At 47.0% G+C, this 26,712-nt stretch overlaps 1 protein-coding gene across 1 annotated transcript in view; it reads left to right on the plus strand.

Annotated features, from left to right (window-relative positions):
- The first annotated feature begins 49 nt into the window (after window positions 1–49).
- The window catches only part of Hsepi (D-glucuronyl C5-epimerase), a 70,695-nt gene continuing 44,032 nt past the window's right edge, over window positions 50–26,712 (plus strand). Inside the window, exon 1 of the mRNA XM_050169656.2 lies at window positions 50–178. The gene's annotated coding sequence lies outside the window, so the exon portion shown is untranslated. The remainder of the gene's footprint in view (window positions 179–26,712) is intronic.

Consider the following 26,712-nt stretch of genomic DNA (forward strand, 5'->3'; position numbering starts at 1 on the left):
ATAGGCGCTTAGTACGCGCATTTGCTAAGAGATGGCGGGACGACCGAAACCTGCCAAAGCTCAAAACTTCATTGCCCTTTTCTCACGATGGTCGTGCGGTTGAGCGCGTTGTTTTGTGGTGTGTGTATGATGCTCTGGACTTGATAAGTGAACATGTGACGCGCGACATGCCATAAGTGTGAGTAGAAATTCCTTACTGCAGACGATGGCTGTCGGCCTTGCCAACGCAGCTGTTGGAGACCTCCTCATACGGCGCGTCGTGCCGCCGCACCAGTTTTGTTATTCTATCCGCTTCAAGGTTGCTCCGAATGATGTTGAAATTTACTGTGTCATATTGTAGAACGCTCTGCTGAATCAAAGTTGTTATTAGCAGTGTGCCCTGCTGTTGCTTTTTGAGCACCACCTGTTTAGCACCAATGCGCTTGCTTTGTTACATTCGCGCATGCTTCGCGCGCTGCTGAAACTACAGCACGAGTAGAAGAGCGTCGCCAATTTTGGACTCGCAGCTAGATTGTTGCGGGGGTAAAACGCCGTTGTTTTAGTACACTGTTAACTGTCACCTGAAATGTGCTAAGGACGCGAGCGCTGTGCCTTGTCGATTGTAAACACTGCATTGATTACGTAGCGTGTCAAATTGAGGCGATAGGAAATGAGCAGGCGCGCAGTTCAATGGTGCAGTTAGAAATTAGGAAGGAAAAAGAAGGGAGGTGGTGGGGGGGGGGGATGGTGATGATGGATGTTTTCATCAATTTCTTCATTATGGAGCACTCACCCATATGGATTTCGTGCTGGTGGATGCTAGTTTGTTTACGTAGCGTATTCTTTGCGAGAGCTGTTGACCTTCGGTAGCTTCAGATTATAGAAAGCCGGATACGTTTACGCGCTTCTGGTCGATAGCATTTTCGTTAAAAAAAAGGAATAATAACCTTGTGCTATTCGTTACCCTACCTTCTGCATGAAAAAAGATCTAGCGTGCATTATGTCCAGTCTCCTGACGCCACAGTTTTACGTGGAGTAAACGTTAAAAATATATATCTTGTTCGAGGTAATTCTAGATTCACCTATCTCTCTGTAACTAACATGCCTAGAGGTCAGCAGCTGTCAGTATGCAAAGTTATGCGGTAATGCGCACGTAGAGTCAGCAGTGCCGCTTAATTTTATGTCAAACGGAGGAGGTATTCTGGGACGATCACTTTTGGCGATACTATTGCCTCGGCCATCAGGCGCACACTGATTGGCTGGTTGAGTGCTACTGCACGCGAAGGCCAAAATTATCGCCGAAAGTTATCGTCCGAGGAGAATCTTATATGAATACTATTAAGCCAGCTGCTTGTTGTACAGAAGCAACACGTTCGACACCAAACAGCTGGTACACGTCGGAACAACCGAAACTTTCACCTTGTGTTGTGTTGCTCTTACTTTTCGTAAATCCAAACAAGAAACCGCCGCGGTGACGTACTGGGTACGCATGCTGCTGAGCGCAAGGTTGGGGGCTCGATTCCCGACAGCTGCACTTCGATAGGGGTAAAATGGGGGAAAAAAAGAAAACGTTCGTTCACGTAGATTTATGGACATATTTAAGGAGCCGGGTTACCAAAATTAATGCGGAGCTCTCCAATGCTGCGCATGTGTTGCTTTTGGACGTCAAACGGGGTTTATTGACCCCATGAATCAATCAAATCAACCTAAACAAGGCTTTCGTATTGCAGCCTGTTTATACGCTGGTTTTACGCGGTGTTTACGCTTCACGCTGTTTTCGAAAGCTCTGTGTGCGTGAGTCATTCCGTGTTATGCAGCCGTATGCAAATTGCGCTGATCATAAATTCCTTCTTTTCTTTGCGTGCGCATAACCTTGCATTTGTAACATTGCTACAACACGCTCTGGCTATGAGAAAAGAGGAGTGTTGCTTTGAGCTACAGAGTTGAAAGACCTCCATAGCTTTTTCAAAAACGCTCTCGCTCTTCTTCTTCTTTTTTTTTTTTTGCTCTAAGAACTTGGTAGTTGCTACAGAACTGGGGAAAGCACACGCTTAGATCTGATTAGAATCTGATTACGTATTAGCTACACCACTGCAGCACTTAGATTGTTGTGATAAGCTTTGCATAAGACTTTGCGTGAATGAATTATGAAAGTGCGGATAAAACTCCTGTGCACTTTAATTGATATTTGCTGCTGGTTTCAGAAGTGCAGCTTTATTTCATTTTCTCTTTCCTTTCTACCGCCTTGATCTAATGCATACACACACACAGTGCAAACCCACACACGAACAAACCTAGCTGAAGAGATGTCACTTCCAGCTATTACAGATTCTAGAAACCAGGACGGACTTTTTGTATCGGGAAATTTTCGAAGTAGGGTGCTTGTCGAATTACCTGAGTGCCTCTGTAAACATGCTTATGTGAAGTTTCCTGAAAAAGTGTATGCAGCAAGTATTAAGTATTGTATGCGTGATATGGCACCACTCCTGAAGTCTTCGCGTAGTGCTGTGGCAATAGGTGGCGGGCGTCCAAATCCAAGCCCCAACGACAATTGCCTCTCAGTAACAGCAACTGATCTCGAATACCGGTCTTCTGTCCACTGTATGCGTCGAAAGTGATTGCGGGGCCGGAAATACGTCATGACGTGTCAGATAGAGATTAACGGATTCACTGGCACAGCTAAAACCTGCATCAATTAGTGGAAATGGAATCTCAGCTGTTTTCGCATTGTTCTGAGCGAAATACCACCCTGTAATATAATATAGGTATATAGGGTAGGGTCTAAACTGTTAACCATTTTTAATCATTCTTTAATGGATATCTAAAAAAAAGTGCTTAGTGCAATGTTTACAGTGCACTTTCCGGCACTTCTAGGAGGAAAAAAAAGCTCTTCATTCTTGTAAATGCCTTAACAAAGAGGTCACGAGGTCCTTTTCCTCCAGGTGTGTTTGCCTTTAAAGTGACGTGCGCAGAATGTTGCCTATGACGCCTCGCATAGCAAGGGATTCAAAAACTGCTGAGCAAATCGTGATACGTTCTGTTACAAATTAGGCAAAGGCTGCTAGAAATGATCTGAAAGGAATAATCACAGGTATATATATATATATATATATATATATATATATATATATATAGTCATGTCATAAGAAGCCACGGAAATTTACGGAAAAAGTGCCGAGTCCTCGCATATATATATATATATATATATATATATATATATATATATATATATATATATATATATATATATATATATATATATATATATATATGCGAGGACTCGGCACTTTTTCCGTAAATTTATTTAACAATTTTGCTAGTCACATTCGCATTTGTTTTCGCCCTAAAAGAACCATTAGAAGTCAGCATCTCTTAAAAGTTTAATGTAAGATCTTCATTTTATCCTTGACAGCAGTATACATGATGCTGTAAGTGGATGTAGCTACGTGTTGTTTGTGCCTGTTTGCCTAGGGTTCTACATGAAGACTAGCCGAGCTCATAAGTCTATTGAAACGTATATATATATATATATATATATATATATATATATATATATATATATATATATATATATATAATCACAGCGAAGTTGGTTAACCGGATCAAGTTTTCCTTCCAGCAAGCGTATCTTTGCAACTCGCCAAGCCTTAGTTGGATAATATGATATATTTCCGTTAATGTGGCTCGATCGAATTAACGAAACGTGTTGGCAGTGTGGAACATTAATGGTATCGACCGGAACATCAGCGCGTGGCCGAATTGAGCGGAAAATCGAATCGGTGGAACCCTACTGTGTACGGGATCCGTGCAAATAAATTTGAAACCGTCGGCACCGCACAGCCTCTTTTGAAGGCCACGATATAAGTTTTCTTGGGTCCAATTGCCTTTATTCGTGCCTTCTAGCGGCAAAAAACTCTCGGTCTTTGTTGCATTTCAACGTCGTTTAACAAGTGACGATGACCCGCCTCGTATTTACAGGCGTGGTCATGCATGTATTTTTTTTTTTTCCATAAATGAAATTCGAAATTACGGGATGTACGCTGATGCCATGTGCATAGACATTTTCTCCGAGGATCGCGGCAATCTCGCGTTAGTGCTGCCATGATTTGCCTTCGCGTCTCGTGACACAGTGCGCGGTGCGACCGAATAAGGGATTTGCGGAACACTGGGTCTAGGCGTTCAACTCCATTCAGTTAGTAATTGCCTTGCACAAGATGGCCGACCTCCCGCACAGGGTACCATCGAGCCGTGTATATATGCTCGCAAACGGAGAGAATACATGTAGTGAAGAAGCGATGGTAGCCATAGGATAGCCATAGAGTTTCTCGCTATAACACCTAGAGGGAAATCTGGCGCCACCGTCTATGGGAGTTTTCTAAGGGGCGCTGTGCCGTCATGTGAATGACGGTATATGTATAGTACCTGCGAGGCTTGTGTTAGCTGTTGTAAGAGGCTTCGTCTAAAACGGGAATATGGCTACACAAATAACGCGTTCTTAAAGTAACATCCTCATAAAAGGTTTTCATTCACTCATATTACATCTTCCAGTGAAGTTTACTCACCTACATTGCATAACCAAGTGAAGAAAAGCTAGAACAGACGACAAACTGTTCCAGAGCGAGCACGAATCTTGTCGTCTGACCTCCAACTTTAGCGGCCCGCTGACACTTTTTACGCCTCATATAGTTGTACGTGCAATAACAAGTTCTTATAATTAAACAAAACATTTTTTTTGTGTAATAATAAAGCTAAAAGAGCTTTTTACGGGTCGTTTTAGTCGAGAGTGAATCATTGTGACAGACGGAGCGGTGCTTGCCACGCGCGTCTTCAAGGTTTCCTGGCTCTCCGAGAAGGATGTCAATCCGAAGTCACAATATACCTGCGTTCCCGTGCATACCACAGCGCATCAGCGCCACATATCTCCTCTAGGTAATATAGTGAGAAACTATGAAGATAGCGACACCAGCTCGTGCGCCTCTGCTTAATTATATGGGGCGACGTCCGCCATCTTGTGAAGGTCAGGCGATGCGCGTGGTGGAAGGAAAGTTTCCGAATTTCGCATATTATCCTTTATTACGCTCATTTATAGTATCCCGCCTTTTATTCGTCATTGTCTTGTAGTTCGATGTATTGTATCATTATCTTCACTCAGGCTTGCCCTTCAACAGCTTTCGCCCAGTGCGATCCCACAGACGTTTCTAGTAGTTTTCTTCAGAAGCTTCGAAGCCCTTTGGCGACTTGGCGAGATTTTTCTGTCAGGCTTGCAAGGGCTGTCGCTTCGAAACACGAGAGGTGGAGTGCTTGACGCAAGGAGCGTTCACCGGGGGCCCCAGCGTTACAGGCTTCCCGACAACAGACAACCCCGGTCAAACTCGCAGTAGCTCGGAAGAGTTTAACAAAGGCTTGTATCTGGCCAGCCGTTTGGGGCTTTGTTCTCGTCGTGTTTTGCAAACCTGAGCGACCCCGAGTTTGGCTTCAGCCGTTTTGGCAGTATCGTAAACAATCAAGGAGGTTTGCTCTGTGCACTCTTTCCTCGATGTCTTATCTTTATTTATCGCGCGCACATGGCAATGCAAAAGCGCCGTTTAAACTCTTTCTTTCGGGGGAGCACACTGCCGCGGGCGCAGTAGAAGGTCTAGCTAGATCTCCAAATTGTGTGTTTTTCGTAATATTAGTATTTATTATTTCATTTGCGTCCTGATTATGCCGCGTTCACGTTTCAATATGTTACAAGTCAACGGTAGCGTTGCTGGTATGCGGATTTACGCTGAGGAGCTGCAGATGCTGATGTGCCCGTCTTCCTCTTCTTCTTTAACTACTCCGAGCCAAAGTTAATCTTGAAAACTCTCTCTTCCCCGTCTGTTGGATACGGTCGGAAAGTTGCCCGAAAATACTCTGCGCTAACATTTAGAACTCGTGTGACCGCAAGTAGGCAGGGGTAGCGGTATTTTAGCATATACCTCGAAGATGCACGTGAAGCACCCAATACGAGTATGTGTACATACTCGTGACACCGGTTGACCAAGCACGCTGACGTCATGACAATAGTGACGTCAGACAAGAGATATGGTGACGGTCCCCTGGGAAGTTCTTCGTGCGCGCTTTCACCGGCCAGCTAAAGAGCGACGGTGGCTCGTGGATGGAGGTACTTTGGTCTTACAGTGAGCCACAAGCCTACGTGTAATCCGTTTATTTCGAGCAGACGACCGCAAGGTATGAGTGGCGCTTCACCGGCTGGGCATCCACAACGTATGAGCCGAACGCTGTTCCGCAAGTCCTTCTCTCCTTTAGTACGTGAATAGCTCGTGGGCACTTTAAAAAGTAGACGAAGTTTGCAAAGTGATTTGTTTCGTTGTTGTTGTCTTAGTAGTATTTGAAGAAATTTTGGCTCCGCATGCTTCCAAACGGGAATTCTTTTCCGGTTACATAATAACGGTTGTAGATGGTGTATGTTGTCATCTGTTTTCGCTATCGTCACAACGCAGGCTGGGCCGACTTGTAAAGTGTCTTGTGCGTATAGTACAGCGCAACCGAAGGCGTGTCAGTACCGTGTACGTTGGCGCTCGTTTCACGTTGTGTTATAAATTGCGAGGTGGCCCCAGACTGAGCGGTCGTTCAACCGCAGTACGCTAGACCGCGTAATTTTTCGATCGACGAGAACAGTGAGGCAGTTTGTGGGTTTGTCATTGTTTCGCTTCCCAGCCTGACGTTTTCAAGAGCCGATCTGTTGCGGTCACACGCGGTATAGTACGCACCGGACCGCACCTTGCCGTTTTGTGATGCTTGATTGTGTAAGAAATGAATGCCGCTTTATCTTTTTTATTAACTGAGTGAAAATTGCTCGAACATAAAAATTCTTTTTATAACAAATATCAACTTCTGAATGATCGTTCAATTAAGGCAAGTGCTCTCGCAATTGAAGCTACAGTAAATATATCAGCAGTAATAATGATCGTCGCAAACTCGTTTTCGTCAAGCTCTGTTACCAGAGCTCGACGCAGCAGTTAAGACGTTCAGTGCAGTCGATTCATCTCACTTCCATGTCGGTTGACTCGGCTTTGCGTTTGACTCGACAGACGTTCCCGTGTGTTGGCGAAATGCAAACACGTTCATCTTTAGGTGCACATCGGATAACACCGCGGTCGTCGAAAGTTAAAATTCCCCCGCAGTATCTCAGATGCAGCTTATAGGAGCGGGGGCTCAGTGCTCATTGATTGTCCATGAATGTAACGAAGGAAGAAGTGCAATCGCCGAGCGCAGACAAGGTGCAGTTCCCTACTAAGCAGGGTGCTGCAGTGCAAGTCGACAGATCTTCTCACGACATGCATTGCTGCGCCCCCTGGTTAACCGTTCACCTGCGTGTCCTCACGAGTTCGTCATTATCCGACAACAAGCGGCCGCCTCCGACGAGCGGGACACCTCCGATTCGTTCCCCGTACACAGCAGTATAAAAGCGTGCGAAGACACCACCGTGCGAACCACCGGCTTTCGTAACTGACAGGAGCTCCCACGTGACGGCTCGACATGTGAGCCATCGGGCGACCTGCATGGTCTGTTGGCGTGGCGTCATCGGACTGGGTGAGTGCCGGTGGCGTGCGTGTGCCCGGGAATCTGTGTCGGCGTCCTTGGGCGAGGTGGTCGGAATCAGCAGACACAGTTTCTGCCCAACCAAGGCGGGTGCGTAGCTATGTAGTGTGCGTTTTCTCTTTCTGTCCATGCCTTGTTAAGAATTGGTGCGCGGCCCGACTGTGCCACTCCGCCACTTCGATTGAACTTCGTGAAGAGGCTGGCATTACGTGGCACGAGAAAAAGCAATGTGTATCGAGCTAGCAAAAAAAAAAAAACAAATGTTCTGGTAAAGTTTACGCTATATACGAGACGCACCCACTTATTCTTAATTTGCCCGCTGCCCTGTCAAGCGGCGTTCCTTGCGAGCGATCTTCAAGGGCGCATTAAGTGTGCCACCCTTTACCATCTTTGTTATTCGGGAGGAAAAAGAGGCTTCTCCCGCTAACGCGCACGCACGCACGCACGCACGCACGCACACACGCACGCACGCACACACACACACACACACACACACACACACACACACACACACACACACACACACACACACACACACACACACACACACACACACACACACACACACACACATTTCGTTATGCGATGCTAGCCGCTTTTGAGTCGCCTTAAAATTTCACCTGCGCCACGTTTCGCCTTAGTCCCATCTTAATCTTACATATAGAGAGAGCCCTTTATCAAACTTTTACTTTGCTTTTTCTTTCTTTCTTTCTTGACTGCACTGCCTTCGAGATCGGCCCGCGTTTTTAAACGCGCTATCTCCGGGAGGAGCCCACATTTTTCATTGAGTAAAGCCACACTTCCACTTCCGGTTTTAGGCGCACGCAGCTTAAACGAGCGCACCTGCGTTCCATTCTAGCCTTGTAATTATTTTCTTTTTGCTAATACCGCATTATTACTGTTTCATACAAAGTTCTACGCCAACCTGGTGCGTCTTTTTCGTCCCAAGCTTCATTTAGACTCTCCCCTTTTTCGTTGTTCTGCGTGCGCTAAAAGGCCTCGGATCGTCTAATCTGAGAGACGAAAGTGCTTACATATACCCAGATACCAGAAACCCCAAATCGATCTGCAGTCGCCAAAGAAGACCTTGTCTTCAAAAATTTACGTTTAGTTATTTGCTTCAGGGCGCGTGTTGCAATCGCGGTGCAGAACATGTTCGTCAGAGGTACACTAAAGGACAATCGCTGAAGCGCAAAAGTCCAAGGCATCCTTTCGGTGGGAGTGGGTTGATTACTAGCAGCGAAAATCGATTTTCACGCTTCCCTTAATTGAAATTCGCGCCGAAACCGCAGAGCGACTTCAAAACAACTTTCTTGTATTTGGGCCATCAAGGGCGCACTGAAAGTTTTCGCCAGTTTCTGGGCCGAGTCATTTTTTTTTCTTTTTCCCTTCGAGTGCAACGTGGTCCTTCCTTACCGATAAAAAAATTATTCAGACCCGCGTAGTCGCCATGACGTCGCGGCAAGCTGCAGTCCACTTCAGGAAAACGTCGCGACTCGTCTTTTTATTATTATTATTATTATTATTATTATTATTATTATTATTATTATTATTATTATTATTATTATTATTATTATTATTGTCTTTCTTGGCTTAAGAAGCCTCCTGTCAGCGTTAAATTGGCAGCATAGCACAGTGTGGGTGTAGGCCAGTTGGTGATTCACGATTTTGGGAAGTTACCGCGCAAGCAAAACACGAGACTTGGAAGAAAAGGACAACACGAAGCGGGCAGCACTACCGCTTCGTGTTGTCCCTTTCTTCAAGTAGATTGGTCCCCATTTCGCTGTTGCAGAGACATAAATTAGTGGTACATCCGAGCTAAAAGCACCCCTCCGGTGTCCCTGAGTATATATAGCGTCATATTCATTTGGCAAAAATGTTCGGACTAAAGCGAGTTTCGCGATATCAGGAGTCATGTCGCCTTCAGCAAACAAAGAGATGTGTTGCCCCAGGTAGGAGACGAGCACATGAGGTTCGATTACCATTTGTGGCTACTTATCTTTCCGTCCGCTTTCGTTTCCCCTTTACTTCGTTATATCTACACTTCACTTGAACATGACAATTAGCTTTCCCTTTGCGTTTTAGCGTTTTGCTTGTAGCTGGCTATCTGTAGCCTCGTTTCTTGGTGCGATTAAAGATTAAAAATAAATCCTGTGGTTTTACGCGCTAAAACTACAATATGAGCCACGCCGCAGAGCGGGGTAATGCGGATTAATATTTACTACCTCGGATTATTTACGTGCACGTGAATCCAAGTGTATGAGCTATTTTGAATTTCGCCCCTCCATCAAAATGCGGCCGTCGCGGCCGGGCTAGAACCCGTGGCCTCGACCGAGCTCAGCTGCGCAACGACATATAACCACTGGCCTATACCGCGGTGGGTTGACGCAGAATGCAATGACGCAAAATGGCCGTGTTAAGACGAGCGCAGTTGTGTGTTGGCCGACACTGACAAGACGGATGCACGTCGGCGACAACAGTGGCCCAACGGCGGCAGTGCAACGACGACCACGTGACGATGACGACTACGCGCGCTTGGGTAGTGTATACTGCTCGGCGATTCTTGCGCGATAAATTTTTGCGATGATGCTTGTTCATCGCCTTCTCGAATGCACAAAAGCAGATGAGTGTTTTTCGAGCTACCCGTCACCAGAGCGCGTTCGAGAGAGAGAGCAGGGAAAAGAAAAACAGGGAGGTCAACCAGACGAGCGCCTGGTTTGCTACCCTACACTGGGGGTAAGGGAAAAGGGAGCAGCGCCTTCAGTCTGTAGGGACGGCGCTGTGGAGGGAGCCCGGACCTTCAAAAAAAAAAAAAAATATCAGATGTAGGCTATTCGTGCACACCTTGTGGAAATGGGTCAGAAAACATTGAGCCCGTTCATTTAAAATATTTAAGCATCCATCAAGCGATAAATGCGGGCAACGTTATGTGCTTGACCGAGGCCCTGGGTTGAAAAAACTGTAGGGGATGTACCAAGTGGGATATGCGGTGGACGCGTATAAGGTGGCTGGTGGGTTGGTGGCGTCAAGTGATGACAACAGACATTGAAGCGAAATTTATAATCATAATAATCTGTATTACAAATATGTCTTATTAAACAGGTTATTAGCACTTAATTCCAAAAAGCCCAAACACAGTTCTACATCAAGAATAAATAAAACTTGTTAACTTTCATTTGTAGCAATGTAGAGTACATTTGTGTAAGAAAAACAACGAAATGTAATTAGTTTAATTTACAGTAAATTAATATAGTAATTAATCGATTAGTAATTGGTCCGCTGAGCTATCCACAACTGAAAGTTTGCTTCAGCATGGTTATTGCGTTAAATTTCCCGCGCTTAAATCAGCATATTGGGACATCAGACACAACGTATGGAGTTGTGGAGCTAAAGGTTCAAGATACTTCAACAAAAGGCGTAAATAACTTTAAATGTATGCTTATAGCGTCGTCGTCATCACGTGGTCGAGGAAGAAAGCCCCGAGTCGAGGCCCCCCTTTTTTTTTTAATAAGGAACAATGACTCCTGTAGAGACGGTTCCATGTGTTCACATAGGTCGCCTAGCTTCCCACGTGTCATGGCGTGCAGAACGCTACTGCAACACAAGCTGCTTCCCGCGTGCCCGAAATGTTGCACACGCGTCTTCGCCAACAGACGTACGGTAGCGATCGGGTGCTACTATATATATATAAAAAAAGAAACGTTGAATAAATCGTACGATGATGACGTTCAAGTAAATGAAACAACTCCTTTCGTATGCAGAATGGTAGACCGATAGATTGGGTACACGCATGATTGGGTACAAACTGCGGCGACCGCGACAATCGCTCGTCCGGTGATGTGCGAACATATATTGCCACGAAGCCACTCTCCGAAAGTTACCGCACGCTGCCGGTATTGCAGCTCCTTCGCAGGCGATTGTGTGTGCTTGAGTAACCCCGATAAGGTTTTGATGACTCTGCACGTATGTTGCAGGCCACTTGAAAGCTGGCTTTTTCGCAAGGAGAGGCCCCGTCAGGAGAAGTATACGCTTGTTTTTCCGCGCTTTACAGACAGCAGCCTATCCATATGTCTCTATGGCTGCTTGTCACCACAAACGTTATAATGGCAACTGTCGTCACGATAAAAAGAAAAAAAAAGGAAACAAAGTTATTCCTCATGTCACAACTCATCATATATTCCTCTAATATTCCACCAGTTATTGTTACTACGCATTCCGTGACTTGTCCACCTGCGCCATGTTAATCTAAGCTATAGAATATCAGTTAACGTGCGTTTGCTCTAAAATCCGCGCTCTGGCCTTCCTATTTTTTCGTTTCACCAATTCGATGCGCGGTCGTATGACGAAAGTGTATTATGGCTTGGCTATTGATGATTCGAATAATGCTTTAATCGCTGTTAATTTCTTTAATCGATGTGTTCCGACTAAGGCGGCGCCTGCGTGCATGTCTCTCAGAACTTGGAACAAAATGAGCTAATGCGAACTTCACTTCAAAGCCAGCGGGACAAGTGGTCAAGTGACTGTAGCCTAACTGCAGCTGGTTTCGTCCGAGTTAATTTGGTACGCTTGACTTATATGTACACACAAGTAAGGTGTCGTTGACGTGATACTAATGGCAACTGGTTGTTCAAATAAAAGCGCGCTTTTAATTTCTTCAAGGTTATCTTACGAAAATTATTTGTTGAAATTTCTATAGCCCATGTAAATAAATCTACGAATCCCATTAATCGAATAAAGCTTCCGATTGTACGGGTTCAGCGGGAGTGTATACGCGGTGGCTGACTGGCTCTGGCGTTCTGCTATGCCGAGCACGAGGTCGTGGGCTCGAGTCCCGACCGCGGCGGCCGCGTTTCGGTGGGGGCGAAATGCATGAACGCTCCTGCGCCTAGATTTAGAGAGAGAGATAGAAGTTTAATGAGAGGAAAGGTAGGGAGCCTAACAATAATTGTGGTGGGCTAGTTGGTTCGTCTTATATACCGAAGTTAAGACGCAACCAAGGGTGGGGGGGGGGAAGAGCTTTAAGACAGGAAAGAGCGTTCCTAAAGCTTTTTTCCGTCCTTGGTTGCGTCTTCGGGATATATGAAAGGTAGGGAGGTCGGCCTTGATTATCCAGCTGCTCTGCGCTGGGAAGAGCTGAAGAGGAAAAGAAAGAGGAGCATGATGGGTGGCGATGACGGTGCAAGGATTATGCTATGTTCCAAGAACACAATGGCCAAGTCTATGCTCACAGCCCACCGTCCAGGCCCGTGCTTCTTTAAAAAATTCGAGTAAGGCCTGGATGGCCCGAAAACTGTAGATTCGCAGTCACTTCAAATGCGCGACATAAAATCCCCTGACAACGGTTGGTTGCCGACACGGACAAGAGCTTCATTGAACCGCTGTCAATATTTCGTGTATATTTGCCGTGGCCTAAAGGCTGGGGCGTCATGCTCGGCTGCGGGAGGCGCTGAGTTCAAACCCCGCCGCGCGAATCCCACTGATAAAACCAGTACAAGCGATTCCCCGCCAGGCGCCCGGTCACCAAATATGAATCAACGCTTGGGGAAGCTCTCCCGTGGCAGATGGGTAAAGTGCGGGCTAGGGGGCAGTCCCATAGCACGTGCTTTACAGATTAATGTACGGTACACGTTAAAGAGCTGCTGGGGATCAGTTATTCCGGAGCCCGCCACTATACACGGCGTATCTCATAGCTCCAGTGTTGCTTCGGAATGTTCAACCCCGCGAATCAGTCAATCAATCAATCAATCAATCAATCAATCAATCAATCAATCAATCAATCAATCAATTGATCACTATATGTGACTCCTCTCTCTCTAACGCCGTAAAGGGAATCGCGAATGTTTCGAATGAGCAAAACAGCTGCCGGCGATCGTGTAGCCGAGAAGACGATATGGGTGGAACGATCGGCTTCCGGACGTGGGTCACGCGCCGAATCACTCGCTCGGCATGGCTCGAAGCGCGTCGATCTTCGTCGCTTTTTTCGCTCGCGTGACAGCATCGGTGCCGCGTGGTTCCCACCGGGGAAGCCAGCGGGCAAAAGCGGGGGACGGAGGAGGAGGACTCTCGCGCGGGCCTTTCTGTCGTGCCGGCCGCGGCGCGAAAGCGTTTCACCCTTTCGCCGCGGCTCCGTTCGTGCGACCGCCGCCCCCTTTTTCCTTCGGCGCCTTTCGATCGGCGCCCAACACGCCGGCGTCGCGCGCGCGAGCCTTTTGCCCCCGCCTGGCACGCAAATCTGCCGCAATTGTTATAGATGAACGCTTGCCGGTGTCGAAGACGGAGGAGGTCCCGCAATAGTACGCCGCCAGAACCGTGCAGCGGTGCGAAAGCCGAAAGAGGCGCCCGACGGGGGGATCTTGCATGGGCCTTGGCTGCAGTGAGCGTGCATTCCTCCCCCCCCCCCCCCCCCCGCAAAAAAAAAAAAAGAATATCCTTTCCGGTTCCGTGTCCTGTGCATCAGTCCACTATGCCAAGAAAAAGAATGCTTTCAAGCTAACGTAACGTAGAATGCGCCCATTTACTAGTTTTCGAATGTAAATTACGAAGCTCCAACGCACATCTTGAAATATAAGCTTTCATGAAGCGATTAATCGAATGCCATGAATTTGTCTATTTCATAACCTGCGCTTGTGTTCATAACCAGCGCCCGTGCTGTCACACATGGGAACATATGGGACAAACGTGGCGATCATCTTGAAGAGGTAGTTGACGTTGGCATGATAGAAGTACATACGCGCGTTCGTAGCATAGGTTTTTTTTTTTTTTTAATGCGAGCTTCAAAAAAAAAAAAAGCGATCGTGGCCTAATACTCAGGGTATCGGGCTCCTTTTTTGGGTGACTGTGGTTCGATCGCACCAACGCACACGTAATTCAGTTTTCTTCCCCCCCCCCCACTTTTTTTTTTTTTATGGGAGCTATTTGGCAAGACAGCAGCAGCACCCAGCAGCCACGGTCAGGAAAGCCTGGGGATCGATCGCAAAGACAGCTTCTCTTTGAGAGAATTGCTTGCTGTGCTTTAAGCACATATGTTTACAATCTCCTGCAGCTACGATTTATGATTGAGTGTTCTCAGGCCTTTAAATTGGTGTGTATCTTTTCTCGAAACCCAGCGCAAATATCGCAGAGCAAGTTTTTTGACCGGTAGCACGGATATTTAAGTCACATCGTGCCATATTTGCGAGAATGTACTACGAATGTTGGGCTTTTTGTAGGTGGTGCGTTATATCATAAGAAAGAACAGAAATATTTGTTACTAGTGCATACGCCGGTTATATTTAGTTGAATGCATTCTGATGCAAGAAGCACCAATAATTAACAGCCAAGGACACGCAGCAACACGTCGAATTTCTCTTCAAGCCAGCTAAACAGTGCACCTCTTTGAATACGATTGTTTTCTATTACTCTCCAGCTTTTGGTTAGCAGATGAATACACTTACATTCAGCGCTATGGTCAAATATTTTCCAATATTTTTTTACGCTAGTGGAAATATTCAAAAGCTATATAGTTACGTCTCCGTGTGAAGACACACTTCAGCTCGCCGCTGCACCTGTGGCTGGCCTTCGGCTGGTGGTTACCTGGCGGCCTTTTACCTGTCGCGGGAGGGCTTTCCCATATCATGAACGTCTCAAAACTGCATCGGGCTTCTTATAGCACTGCGTCAGCCGTTAGGTGAAGGTAAAGCAGCGGTGGCACAGTAAGAGTTCATAACAGATGTATGAGTACTTCAAGCAGACTATAAAAAAATAAAGACAAGGAAGCCCCAAGCGGACGAGAAGAGTGCTGCACTTACAAACTGAGCGTTCTCGATCTCGGAGGCCATGCAGACGGCGTAGACTTTCCTACTAAAATTACTAAAGGAAACCCTAGAAGAAAGGGGAGAACCGAGGGGCCCGATTTTTATTAGCCATATCATAATAAGAAGCCAACAAACACTCACACCAAGTACAACATAGAGGAAATTACTTGTGCTTAATAAATGAAATAAAGGAAGGATAAATTAATCGAAATGAAAGTGGATGAAAAAACAACTTGCCCCAGGTGGGGAACGATCCCACAGCCTTCGCAGATTCTCCACCTGCGGCAAGTTGTTTTTTCATCCCCTTTCATTTCCATTAATTTATCCTTTCTTTATTTCATTTATTAAGCATAAGCAATTTCCCCTATGTTGTCCTTGGTGTCAGTGTTTGTTGGCTTCTTATGATATGACTAAAGGAAACCCTGGCGCTTAGATGGTTCAGCTGTCTCGAGAATGATGGTTAGTCGACGTATTTCTCCAGTCTTCGGGTCTGTGGCTTCTGACGTTCCTGTGTTTTCATTCGCTCGGTTTAGCCGTCTTTGATGGTCTGCATTTCCTACCGACCCCGTTTCTTTTTTATTTTTTTTCTAGCTACACCTACACGAAGGCGCGATAAGACTCTGGACACATGTAGAATAATTGGTAGTTGTTGCATTTGCAACGCTGTTTATTTTTTGTTCAGCGTGATCAATTTGCAAAGTGGCAAAGTCGCGTGAAGCTACAGAATGACGAAATTTAAGAAAATAGTGCGGAAGGGATTGCGGATGTGCAGCAGGTAACACAGTACACAGAAAGTGTACTTTGTGACAGCGCCCTGTCCGCTCTCATACATGTAAACGTACACAAACGACGCAAACACGTAACCGTATGATACCACAGACAACGAGCGCAAATTGGAACTTCGATTTTCGTTTTCTCCTTCGTTGTAATCAACCCATCGCCACGGAATTAGCCCACATAGCGTTTTAAAGGGCAAATGCATTATTACAATGCACACAAGCTGATTTGTCGTTTCTGCTTAGTGTCCCTTTAAAGCTCTCGCGGAGCCGCTCTGTGGTGGCTGGATGTCCTCCTCGCCCGCGAAGGTCATCGAGACACCCTCACGATGCACCGCTTTAGGTGCGCCCTGCATGTTTGTTTGGTGACGCGCATCGCGCGGGGGTCGTTAGCAGAGTCTTCGGTGGCGGCGCCGGGAAACCTGGGCTACGACGACGGAAGAGATTTTTGCCGGCGCACCCTTCCCGTTGTCGCTTGCGAAGCCACTTTCGCGTGTCGCCGACTTCCCCCGGCCGAGTTCCTGGGCGAGATAAATGGTTTTCAGGCGACTCGCGGAGGCCTTCCATGGGCGGAGGCGGTGAAAGCGGGCAGCAGTCGATGTTGTTCCCGACTTGGCGCGTGGCCGCCTTTCTTTCTTTCTTTCTTTCTTTCTTTCTTTCTTTCTTTTTGCTCAATGGCATGCTATTCGGCTATCACGGCATTTCGCGGAACCGATGCGCGACAAGGTGTGATGGTGGGGCGGGTAGGCAGCATTCGATGCCCGCGTCAATAACAATAATAATAGTCATAAAAATAGGATTATGGGGCACGGAAAACGGTACACCTACGTTTCCGCCTTCTTTTTTCTTTTTATTATTACTTTCGAGCGCGTTTAGTGCAACACGTACCGAATAAGGAAACGGTGCAGCCCTGAATGTAGAGCAGATACTGCAGCGGAGTTTTTTCATTGATATAATGGCTCCTCGGCGACAGGCACAGAGCTCCGCAGTTGTTATGGGGCCCTAAAATCTGGGCAAAGTGAGCGTCCTCCACTGAACAGTGGCTTAGCGTTAAGCTCATCACACAAGCAGCAGCAACCGAGACTGGTTAGGAATACATTGTTTTTTTATATCAAGGTAACTATTTCAGCGACCTTGCTGTTGCAAAATTCGCCCGCTTGAGAAACTTGTCTTAATCAATTTGCGCTAAACAAGCGCCCTTTTTGCACCCTTTCGCCATCGGAAAACTTGCAACACTGGGGAGGGAGGTCAGAGACGTACGAGCGAAACTTTTTTTTTTAAGAACAGAATATTTTTTTGTAAAGCATGAGGCAACATTCATTAAAACGTAAAACGAGTAAGTGCGCAACGTTCGGGAGGGCTCGCAGGTGTGGCGTTTATGAACCCTCAGAAGGTGAATATTAATTCGGAGTGCGTCTCTAAGCCGTGCCTCATAATCAGATTATGTTTTTGCCGCGTAAATTTCGAGATCTATATATATGCATAAAGCTTCGCTTTAAAAGACCGTTCGTGTTGAAAAGCGTCAGCGGCACGTTTGCTCCTCCGGCCCGTAGCAAGTGTCCGCGAAGGGAGCGTACCTGACAGCCTGCTCATGGTCCACGTAATCTCATCGTTCGTACGATAGAATGTTGACGTGAGTTTGTTCAGCCTTCGGATGGCGCAGACTTTCTTGCTTTCTTTTTAATTCGTCAGCATTAGGAGCGTCAAAGTGGGAAAAAGGTCGAAAAACGCGCGCACGTAGAGAGAGGGAAAGAGAGGGAAAACGATCTCGGAGGCACAGCAAGGATCGAATGCTCTACAAGTACTGTGCACATGCAGGGTTCGTGCACCTCCTTGAGACATATTCGAGGGCCCTTAAAGTTCCTTGAAAATAAATGTGCTCCTTGATTTCATTGAAAACTAGGGTCTGGGAGTGACTTCTGAACATTCAAAGTAACAAACTCCACATCGGCGCTATGCCGTGGACAGTCTATACCTTTTCTTAGGGTTTCGCTAAGCGATTGCACTCTCGCATGGCCACAGCCACTGGCGACAGGCTTCTTTAAATCGCAATCCCCATCGCAGCGCTATAGACGAAGCCAAATCAAGCGACCAAGCCATACCGCGATTTTACTTGTTTTGCTATAGTTGGTTGACATTGCAGCGATCATGGCTCCCTTTTTAGTCCTGGGTACGTTGAGCTATATAACATATCTAGCCTGGGCTTTTAAATGCCTGAAGGAAAGTAAGATTTAGCCATTTGGCGTTAACGGGATGAATATTTTTGGGTGAAGTAACCCTCGTCAAGCGAAGTGTACCTCGATAAGGGTTAAAGCGTTAAATAGGCGACTGGCATCGTTACCATGGGAAAGCCAATTTTGAAGATCCGCCTGAACACCTTTAAACGTGTGCGCGATTCAGTGGCAGCTTAGCTGTAAGGAATTGCAGCTAATAAGATATAGATGTTAAGTTTCTTTTTTTTTTTTTAGTTTATGTGTATGACTGAAGTTGGTATCAATGTCCTTGAATTTTGGCATTCAAAAATCTGGAAATCCTTGAATTGTCCTTGAATGTTACGTCGTATGCTCAATACGAACCCTGATTGTAGATGTTTTCGTGACGGTATACGTCATTGGATTGGACGTATTCGGTGCTAGCTTCTAGCGGAAGTATGTGGTTTTTGTTTGTTTCCGCGCTTTCATTCCACCGTATCCTCCTGCATCCGGTTTTCCCAACACTTGTAAAGGTTTTCTACAGGTGTCTCTGGTCTCGGCACAGCAGTGCGCGGTATCTTGGACTGGGACTTCCCTACTACTGAGGAGTGACAATCAGGAGTGACAACAACTAGCTTCGTACAGCTACGTACGCTCCGGCGACAACCGCGTCGCTAAACCACGCTGGGATACCCGGCGGATATAGCGAGAATAAACGGCAACGAAATCCGTTGACATTTCCTTTCCCCGTTCTGTTGCTATCGGTTGTTAAGCGGCCAACGAAGCTGTTCACTGCACAGGCACGTCACTGCTTTTGACAAATGGATAACGCCGAGAGCCTTGCTTCAATGCCATCTTTTGTTGCTAGATGCCGAGCCAAACTCGCGTTATGCGCGTCTTAAGCGGGGCTTAAGCAAGTTGCTACGCATTTAATAAAGGTGCAGTGGTGCGAAAGAAAGAATGACGAAAAATGCACTTAACATGCGCTGAATTGAGTGCCAGCTTTTAACTGAGCATATTCAAGCGCACGACTGCTTTAAAAAGCTCGAATAAGCTCAGTCGCCCGCTTCCTTCTTTCCTTCGTTCGTTCGTTCGTTCGTTCGTTCGTTCGTTCGTTCGTTCGATCGATCGATCAATGTGAAAAATAAAATTATGGCTGATGGGTGAATTCCACAAATATATCGAGTGTGACGAGCTTAAGTGATAAGTGTCGACAACAGTGATTCTTACGGCAACGCGTCTTTCACGGCGGCGAATGCCATGGTCTGTGTAAAAATTACTGACTGATGGACTAATTAATATTTTAATTGAGCGCTTTTAAAGGACGTGCACTAGTGATATTACTGCCAGCCAGTGTACTCGAAACGTAGCCATCCGCGAAAACTTCTGTAACTTGCACCCTTTGTGCACTCAAAAGTTCTCGGCGAAACGCCTTGATCTTCTTTCTGTATAGCGTGCTTCGGTGTGGAGAAATGGTAACTGCCCGAGAGTAGCGCATCTCGTCGCACATTTCGTGAGTGTATTATTTGTCGAAGCTGATGCCACTCTAGGGCACACGATTTTAAAAATGAATTGTTTCCGTTCGTTGGTTTGCATCTGTGTGAAAGGCACACGACAATGAAATGTCGAAATCTGTATAAGCAACATAAGGCGTTTGCTTGCTGAGCAAGTGTTTACTCGACTTTGAACGCGCAGCTGGCTAACTAGACGAGAAAAATAAAAACAAAAAAACGCTAAGGAACAATATGAAAAGTATACTGGAGAAGACAGGCAGAGTTGCTTACGACTGATTCATTCGAAAATACATACATACATACATACATACATACATACATACATACATACATACATACATACATACATACATACATACATACATACATACATACATACATACATGCATACATACATACATACATACATACATACATACATACATACTAAGCAGGATGTTCCCCACACAATATTGCGCCGTATGCCCGTGGTGCGGAGCAAGGCCAACACTATATCACATCACATGGGAATGCGAGAGAAACAAGACATTCCACAAACATACAACACCAAGTGCGGAGCAATGGGAGAGCCGGCTCACCAGCTGCGAGCTAGGGGTCCAAAGGGCCCTCATAGCACACGCAAGCGAGGTGGCCCGACTCAGTGGTGCCCTGGACTAGGGGCCCACCCAAGGCTGAAGAGGACCCAAAGTTTTCAAGAATGAAGACTTCGTCCTCAACTCGCTAATATCTTAAAGAACCAATAAAGTTTTCCATTCCATTCCATTCCATTCGAAAATAGACCAATACGAGTGTATGTGAACCATGCGATAATATACAAATCAATATTGTCCGTAGAATACTCTGCATACTATAAGTATCGGTGCTTGAGGCGTGATAAGCACACTTCCTTAAAAAAACAGATGGGGGTGTCTCATCCGTTGAGCTAACTTGGAAACATGCTTTTATTCGGCATAATTGTATAGGACATGAGACCGCAAGTTTTTTGGGCGCCGCAGGTTGACTACAAATCGAACACCTCTGCAACGAACGCTTCTACAGCGAAATGATTTGTAAGCAGGTCCCGACTACTTCGTTATAAAGGCGTTTACTGCAAAACGCTTGCAAGATCGTTTACATATCAAGCCGCCACTCGCAGGAAGACTCACTTCAGATTACTCGTTCTTCGCCTATATACGCCGTTCCATACATAGCACATAGCAGTCAACGCTGTGGAGGCTAGAGGGACTTCTTGCAGGGGCTTCGTTCGCACTTGGATATGGTTCGATGTTTTTTTTTTTTACCGCAATTGTGCGCAACTGTTTTTTATATAGGCTCAGTATTGAGTGAAACAAGTTTCAACCCTTAGAAACAAGCACACTCTGGTATACGGCTGCTAAGGCGTTGTTTTAGAACATTTTAATTTTTGTTGTTCTTTTCGGGTTTTTTTGTTTGCAACCCGTCGCGAGGAGCCTCTCGTGCGTGCTGGTGCGGGCGAACGCTGTTGGCGCGCAGCCAAGCGTGTACGGAGCGCGCGGAGTGATTACTTGGCCGAACTTAATTGCGTAGATTTCACAGCGTTGACTGATATGTATGGAACGGGACACAGTTGGGATAAGCAGAAGTTCAGTAAGGAACGAAAACATCAGCGCAGGCGATAACTTTTATTACGCTGTGCGATCCATGGTAAACCTCCTTGTTTTCCCGATAGCCATTAATTGCTGTACCTTTGGCATGCCGCGTCATTTCCATGTTGCGTTCTGCGCAAGTCGCCGCCTTATATACAGTGCGTATATATGGTATATTCGAACATGTTTGTGCCGAGTAAACCAGCTGAATGTTACCGCACACGTGTCGTCGTTATCGCTGCTAGCCGTATTTTTGTCTTTCTAGCTGTAACCGCGTCCGTTAGATGACTTGTGTACTGCTGTGCATTCCGGAAGTGCAGTGAGCGAAACCTATAGGTTCAGTTAACGCTTCTCTTTAAAAAAAGAAAAGAAAGATCTTCAACGATGCGGTCCGCAGTTTGACGCAGGATGCGTCGGAACGTGGCATCGTGCACTTCCAAGACGCGTAGCTGCGGCGCAGCTGTCGCGACTCGCGGGTTCGGCGCTGCGTGCGGCGAGTCAGGCGCGCACGCCTTCTCGCCAGACGGTGCCGCTAACGAGCCGTTTCTCGAAACCCCGGCAACGGTATCTGGACGAGGTATAGGCGCGGCACGTGTGCTCCGACCCCGAGGCACGTTCCTTCAGCGTACGAGCACGCGTCCACTATCCCACTGCGGCGGAGAGAGAGAGAGAGAGAGAGAGAGAGAGAGAGAGAGAGAGAGAGAGAGGCCGGGCCGCTTATTAGCGCCATCGTCCAGGATAATTAAGAGCCACGAGACGAGCCGGCGCCGGGACGACGCGCTCCTTCTTCGTCGAGGGAGCTCATCGGCGCTTACTCCCGGGCGGCTGTCAGTTGGCGCGTCGGCAATGTGTCCCCGGTAGCGTTTGCGACGGAACGCGACGGCATGGGTGACGCAACGCCACCCATGCTTGGTGGGGTGCACTGCATGGGGCAAGTCATCGGTGTGGTGGAGGAGGGGAGGGCGGGGGGTAGAACAAACTGCGCGCCCGCGCTGACGGAGAGCCGCCCGGAAAGGGACGCGCGACTGCTAAGTGAAAATGACGCACGATGCAAGCAGCCGTTGGCTTACTTTTTCCGGGTCACACGCGAGCTCGCTGCGAAGAAGTGATGAGAGAAGAAGCCGCTGGAGCGAGAGGGCCGTGTTATGGGCGTCTGGGCTGCGAACCGTGCCGTCGTCATACATATGTCTCGTCACACGCACCGCGGAACATCTGCGGACTCCCTCTTCACTCTGCGGCCCGTGAAACAGTAGTTTCAACGTTCACTCTCCTGAGTTAGGTATGGGTTCGGTGGTACACGGTGTGTATCGCCGTGTGATGTATATATATAGCCTGCGGTAGCATTGGCCGGGGGGATAATTTTGACTTTGGCTAGCGCGTTCAGTGTATTGTAACTAAATGCTGGACTGACACAAAAGCCAAGGGACACAAGACCAACAGTCAGTACTCATTACGCAGTTAGGGAGTCTTTGCTGCCTTCTTTGAATATAACCGGCTCTCGGTTCTTTCCACTGTTTTGAACTAGGGTAACGCTAGGCAAGGTATGACGGTACTGACTGGTCTCTGTTGCAACTTTTTGATGAGGGAGTCTCAGCCTGTTTGTACACGTATTACTGCTTACGGAATACGGTGACGTAGACGTGAGCAGTGATGGTGGTGGCGCCATCTTGTGACACTGAGTTCATTCACGTACATCCCCGCGACTATAATTGGAATGCCAGACTGTATGGGACGATTACTTTAAGCTTTACAGAATATTCAAAAAATCGCCTGTGGCAGAATGCATAATTCTAGTCCTTGAGCTGTATAACTCAACGAAGCGGACATTATTTGCACGAAAAATTGAAACTCAAGTTCAACTAGTTAGCTTCCCAGTTGAGTACTTCACGGCCCATATTTCAATATAGGGATTGTAGCCGGTGAGTTCGCAAGGCGTATACAATTAGAATGAATTTTCAGGATCACACCAGTTTCGAGATATTCATTGCCAAAATGTGAGACTGAGGATATGGACGTTCCAGTTACTTTTGTGCTTCAGTGCATAAAAAAAGGTGTCTTGTTAAAAACGTAAGCGGAACAACAGTGCATTTTCATCGCGCGTTTGATGGCGCATGTCTCGAAACACGTGTCATCCTCAAAAATTGTTCCCATTGGGTACGCCTTCCAATCTCGCCTGCTAGAATTCGTAAACTGCAATATGCGCCTTAACTTATTTAATTAAGAAGGGAATTAGCGAATTTCCATCAAATAGTTGGTTATGTATTTCGATTTCTCGTACAAGCAATGTCTGGAACCTTAAATAATCCAGCTCAAGGATAATAGCTATGCAATCTGCCGCAGGTAATTGTTAAAAAAATTTTTTTTTTTTAATTGTGGGGTTTTACGTGCCAAAACCACGTTCTGATTATGAGGCACGCCGTAGTGGGGGACTCCGGAAATTTCGACCACCTGGGGTTCTTTAACGTGCACCTAAATCTAAGTACACGGGTGTTTTCGCATTTCGCCCCCATCGAAATGCGGCCGCCATGGCCGGGGTTCGATCCCGCGACCTCGTGCTCAGCAGCCTAACACCATACCCACTGAGCAACCACGGCGGGTTGTGTTAAAAATTCTATAGAACTTAAAGGTGATCACCTCGTAAATACGCTCCACTTAGCTGGCGCCGCAAAGGCGTCGTTACATAGCAACGACGTCATTGATTCCCTTCGCCTATGTAACACTTATTGGGCACAATGTTTCTAATGTGGTGTGTTTGAACGTTGAACAAAGTGCCACAACATGCCAGTACCACCAGTGCTACCGCTGCCACCTGTAGTCTAAAGTGTTTCCGGTATATGGATAATACTATCTGCTTCAGTGGGCACGTTCACAACTAATTTGAGCACGCCATGATGCTGTGCTTACTGTCTTCCGTGCGCGAGTCGGCGCATTGATTAATTGTTCTCTGTGGAATGCATTACGTGCGTCTCTCTCTCTCTCTCTCTGTGTGTGTGTGTGTGTGTGTGTGTGTGTGTGTGTGTGTGTGTGTGTGTGTGTGTGTGTGTGTGTGTGTTCCTAGACAAGTCCGCCGACTCTGTTATTCATCTTTCTTTGTGAGTGATCCGAAAGCAGGCTAAAGCGAGTCCATTTGTGCAAGTATAAAGGGTATAACGCTTTGAAAGAGCAAACGGGCACTAAAAGCTTTTTTTTTTATCGTGGCGCAAGCACTGGGACTTGGGAAGGTGCACGATACCGGAGAGCCTTGCACTGTTTATTTATTATTTAGTATTTCCTTGTTGTAACGCGCCTCCGCGCTATTCCGAACGGCAGTCTGGCACAATGGCGGCCGCCATGCATTGCGCTGAGCAGAGCCCCCCCCCCCCACCCCCCACCCCCACCCCTTCTGCCGATCGACCGACGCTCTTTCGGTCACCTGGGTTGGCGGCAAGCGCCGTCGCAGCTCTGTGATCTTGCTTCTGAGTCGAGCGCGGTTCTCGTGAAGCAAACGTGCGGCGCAGCGTTTATTTTGTTTGTTTGTTTGTTTGTTTGTTTGTTTGTTTGTTTGACCATGTTCTTTTTAAGTTTCTACGCTGACACAGCGCAGGCGCAGACTCTGTTTTATCTAAAGCTAGGTAATGAACTGCACAAATGTGGGTGCCAACTTAGAGCACCTCCCCCTCCCCCACCTTCTTTATTTATGTGCTTTCTTACGACATTAAGCTCTTGGTATAGGTTCCCGTCTACAACGCGACAAGCTCGCACGCCGTCGATATTGATATGCATAAGAAATACGGGTATGTTGCGCGCGTGTGTGTGTGTGTGTGTGTGTGTGTGTGGATTACCCGTCATGCTTGCTTAGTGGCTTTCGCGTTGTGCACGAGGTCGCGGAATCAAATCAGTGATGGCGAAATGCAAGCGCACCCGTGTACTTAGACTTAGGTGCGCGTTAAAGGTGGTCCAAATTAATCCGGAGTCCCCTAACTATACGGCGTGCCTCATAATCATATCGGGGTTTCGGCACGCAAAACACCGTAATAAAGCGAAATTTGGATAGACTCGAGACACTTGCACTCCCGCTGGCGGATATCGACGGAAAGCTCAGTGTCCGCTGCCGTGACTTTTGACGTCACGACATAATTCCATTAGAAGCGGCATCGCGATGGCCGTTCTTACTTCGCTTCGTGCCTTCCGCGTGCCGCGTCCCCTTCGAACAATGTTTTATTCAAAACTCAGCGTCCTGGCGTTGCGGACGTTTCCTCGTCGTGGCGTGCGCAGCTGTGCCGTGCGCGTCCATCGCGATTTGGAAGTGTCTTCTATATGCATGCACACATATCATCGTGCAGCTTTTTGAAACGCCGAGGTAGTACATGGGGAATAAACAGCTCCCGAGAGAGAGACGGACGGGACGATCGGCGAGGCCGAACTCGTGCTGTTTTTTCTTGCCTCGGTTGTGTGATCAGCGAGCCAACTTCGCCCAATTGCCAAGTATACTGGTATGTTTTTGAAACGCACTCAAATACGCTTTCGTCGTTTTTTTTTTTCCTTGAATCGCCGAGAGAGGCGTGGCCTCGCAGTGGACCCCCTCTTCCCCCGTATGAAGTCGCGATGGTTGCACGAGGTCGCGGGCTCGACTCCCAGTCGCAGGGGCCGCATTCCGGCGGGGGGCAGATAATTCATGTATTGTGCTTTGGGTAACCCTGGGTGGTCAAAATTATTTCCGAGCGCCTTCAACTGCGGCGTTCCTCGCAAGTTCACAAGTTGCTGTGCCCCCAGTTCCGGGACGTTATAAACCCGATAATTTCACTGAATTATATATATATAAGGGCCGTGCGAGTCGGGCTGCCATTTTTTATTGTTGGAATTGTTCGTTTTATGTTTCCGCCGTCCTCTGTATCGTGTTAGACTGAAACGTTCATCCACAGCCACTTCACAGTGATTTATTAACGTAACACAATATTAACAAATGTGGCACAGCGGCACCTCGATGGAAAAGCGGCCCCCCCTGCACGAAAGCCGATCGCTTTTTATCCTGATTTAATGACTCTTTACAAGTTGTGCTAATGCAGTGAGATTCCCACCATATACAGTGTTCCTCTTACTACGTTTCTTTTTTTTTTTTCATGTGTCGTATTGCATGCATACGGATGTAATGGTATTGCGAGTGTGTCGCCGCCAAGGATGCGCCAAGTGGCCCGACGTTTCGCCGCCAGCGTCGTGGGAAGCGCGCCTTAATGCTATCCTGGCTTTGGTCGTCCGTGTATAAGTGTGCTATCCAAACAAGACAGAAC

Source organism: Dermacentor andersoni, chromosome 3 (assembly GCF_023375885.2).
Source record: "Dermacentor andersoni chromosome 3, qqDerAnde1_hic_scaffold, whole genome shotgun sequence".
Classification (NCBI taxonomy): domain Eukaryota; kingdom Metazoa; phylum Arthropoda; class Arachnida; order Ixodida; family Ixodidae; genus Dermacentor; species Dermacentor andersoni.